Raw genomic sequence first — 3,939 nt, forward strand, 5'->3', positions numbered from 1 at the left:
CTCGGGTTCACTTTTACAAAATTAAAAGCAAGTGAGGAATGCCTTGGGGTAGTACAAGGGGAAAAAACTTATGTCACTAGGTTAATTGTCTCTTACGATGAGTTCTTTACTTGCTTTCTTTTTTTCCAAGATAGACCAAGATATATACTATGTGGAGCAAAATTTTCGTGGAACATGATATTTGGCGGATTTCGAGGATTTTTTCAGGGATCTATGACATTAATGCGAAAAAAAAGCTGCGAAAACTTACGGCCCTCAACCATGTGACGACCCTGTTAAGGAATCTTTGTAACTTACTATGTTCCTTTCTTTAAACACACTGATTTAATTTGTTGTCAGAGTTCAACTTTTTGCATTTATATTATTTCGCAATAAATTAACCCAACTTTAGAGAATTAAACTAAACAGGTGAATTTTATGGGACCGTCGTTTGTTTTTAATTTGTTGAAAACAAATAATTATTTTATCCTTTATTGAACTTCTGTCCATTGAATTCCAAACTCTCTATACTCTGTATTATTTCTAATAATTCTCATTATAACCTTCTCAATATATTACCGTTTCTTAAGCAATTTCGCTGTCATTACGCGTTCGCGCTAAAAAGAAAAAGAGGTTCTTTCGTTAATTTGCAAACGTCACAACAGTTTAATTGCTGTCTTCACCTTCTGTTCGTTATCATTTTTTTAATGAAGCGTGCTCCCAAGTTGTTATAAGAGTGGTTGTTAATAGAGGAAATCTATTCCGGTTTCTTGCAGATCTGTCGTAAACGAATAAATTATGAGCCGTCCATCTTATGTTGAATCTACTTTTCGTCGTTTTAAAACCCTATGTATCGGAGAACGACCATTATGACAATTTGAAAATTATTTGACCATGCATGCATGCCAATAACGGACCCCACCAAAACGTTTCTGTAATCAACAGTTGAACGGTTGTGGCGGCGCAAATTATGTGACGGAGCGACTGCGCCGATCCTAAAAGTGGAGCGTCACATCGGTTTAGTACCATACTTTGGTGCAGTGGGAACACCTGTTCGGCCCCGCCGTCGCGGACGTAAATAAGTAGGAGCGAGGACTGGAACTCACTGAGACGGAAGTAAATATTCAGGAGTGAAGACTGGATGCTAGGGCACCAAACCTAGCAAGTCTGTTTTAAGAATATTAATTAATAACATAAAGGTGCATAGGTTCCCATAATATATGACCTTTTTTATTTTAAATTCAGCTTTTATTTTATCTTAATGTACTAAATTGAGTACACATCCTATAATTCCCCCCATGTATTGGCCATGTTGGTGCTACAGCCCAATCAAGCGGAAGTCAAGACTGTGGAATTGAACGACCTCGGAGCAGGGTACATAATTCCTATCAAACTAAAACCTAGTGAGACATTACTTTCTTTTAACACAATTTTGCGCCCTTCAAAATAACTTGTCATTCACCATCGCACCGTTTTCATTCAAATTCCCTCTTAAATGACGAGATCATCGGCTAAAAGGGTAAGCCATCGCACTGAAATAAATATTATTTTTGATATTTGAAATAATTACAATGGAACCGGTCAATACGGACACCCACGGGACTTGTTTTAGTGTACAAATTAAGCGGATGTCTGTATTTTTAAAATCAGGGTAATTTCCTAGAAAATATATGTTGTTGAGCTTTTTTTCGCTCGGGACAAACTAAACTGTCCTTTGTAGACGGGTGTCTATAGAGCGGGTTTCCACTGTACATCAAAGAAGACAGTGATGATTGCAATGGCAAGTAATCATATATTTAGATGCACATGCGTACGGAAATGCGAACGTTGCAGCCAATATAATTTCTCCTGAAGTTGTATGTTACTCTAACAATGTTTACCACCGCAGTTTGCGTGCTATTTCTTAATTATTACTTTATTTCATTTTTTGTTATTTCACTATTCATATCTTTGTTACGCTGATTAATAAAGATTACAAAATATACCTAAGCAAGAAGACCTCTGCAATCTTGTTAGAGCTTTTCTAAGGAACTCTCCATTTCTTATGTTCTTTCTTCAACAGGTATCGACACGCGTTAATTGTAGTGTCTTTGTAAAAGCAAGTTTCCTAGCTTCTTCCCTAAACTCTAAAGCGGGTGTCCGTAGACCACGGGGTTCCTCCTGCAGATGTATATTTTGTTTTCCAACAATGTTTATGACCGCAGTTTGCGTGCTTTTTCTTAATTATTACTTTATTTTATTTCATTGTTTATTATTTCGCCACTCATATCTCTCTTACACTGATTAAAGATTACAAAAGATATCTAGGCAAGAAGACCACTGCAATCTTGTTAGAGCTTTTCTAAGGAACTCTCCATTTCTTATGTTCTTTCTTCAACAGGTATTGCTTGAGTACGTACATGCAATGTAAGAGATTCCATTGGTTGGACTCGCGCTAGTTCTGATGTCTTAGTAGAAAAAAGCTTTCTGGCTGCTTTCCTAAACTCTTGCATTCTTATTCCATATATTAGGGGATTGACTATAGAATTGAAAAAATAAATTACTTTAAACGAGCAATAGATGCGAAAAAAGACTGCAGGACATAATTTACTCTGTATGTGAAGTTCGATAACAATCCAAATAACCCAAGGAAGAATGGTCAGAACAGAGACCGCAGTAACTGTAAATAAGGTCATCGTTAGTTTCCTTTCTTTTGAAAGCGCTGGTCCAGCATTAGGGGAGGGAGGATTGTTTTTGACAGTTGAGATAATTATGACATATGAAACTGTGAGAATGAGAAGGGAGAGAAAAATGTAAGATGCAAATACATACGGAAAAGCCGGCGATTCGCGCAAATCAAGAAGAGAAAACACAGATGACAAAGTCAAGGAGAACAGCCAACTACAACAAATAGTGGTAAGGTAAACCCGCCTTCCAATAAGACAGTGCCTAAAGGGGAAAAGTGTTGCGTGTAACCTCTCTAACGAAATCAATGAAATATTAGCTAATGAAGCAACTGGAAATAAGTCCCTCGAAGTCAAATACACGAATGATTGCCAGCTGAAAGCCTGTTCAAATACCACGTCCCTCTCAGGTTTATCTGGTACGAAAAATGATAAAAGTACAAACACTGTTCCCACCATTAAATCTGCCACAGTCAGATTTATAATCAGGTACGTACTGGGCTTGCGTAAGTGACGGTTTCTTGTGTAGATGGCGAGTGTAAAAGCGTTCAGCAAAAAGATGACACTAAACTCGATGATAGATGCTGCAAACCAGGCTCTTTCTTCTTTTTCAGAAATAATTCTACTAGTCTCACTCCAAACATTCCAGCATTCTTTCATCCTCACTAAGTGTTATGGTTACCAGTAGTATCCCCCTTTTCTACAGGAAATTTGTAAACAAAACAGCATGTTAATGCGAGAAGCAGTCACACAGAGAGAAAACAAGGAGAAAGAATGAAATAAAAAGATTCGAAAACAATAAAAGGATGACGTCTCAATTGGCCCATAAACAGTGTTAACAGATGTCCTACCGGGTACTCCTAGCAAAGCAAGAAAACTGCTATATTTTCATCCAAAGAAAAATATTCATAAATAAAAAGTTAAATTTGCATTGATCTATCGCTAAATGGGAAGGAGGCATTTACCCCCACCCCATACCTATGACAAGTAATAGGTCAAATAGAAAAACGATGTTCCGAAATTGGAACAAAATAATGACAAAACTAAGCTTTTCTTTTATATTTTTCTACGTAAATATAGACGATCGACAGCTAAAATTTGTCTACCGGTCTGTTTATTTGTGCGAGTTTGGGGTCACTTATACTGTAACTAGCAATTGAGGGGTGCCTTGTGCCTTGAAATTTAGGCGAGAGTTTATTGCTCACATTACCTGTCTGCGTTTAGCGGGTACAAATTTTTGGAAAATCGTGGATTCCACAATTCTGGATAAGACACGAGCCTTGGCCATATTTTAGGT

The 3,939-nt window shown here is 37.3% G+C and overlaps 1 pseudogene; it reads left to right on the forward strand.

Annotated features, from left to right (window-relative positions):
- The first annotated feature begins 1,288 nt into the window (after positions 1-1,288).
- LOC140926350 (uncharacterized) overlaps positions 1,289-3,939 on the forward strand; it is a 7,975-nt pseudogene continuing 5,324 nt past the window's right edge.

The sequence above is a fragment of the Porites lutea genome, chromosome 2, assembly GCF_958299795.1.
Source record: "Porites lutea chromosome 2, jaPorLute2.1, whole genome shotgun sequence".
Taxonomy (NCBI): domain Eukaryota; kingdom Metazoa; phylum Cnidaria; class Anthozoa; order Scleractinia; family Poritidae; genus Porites; species Porites lutea.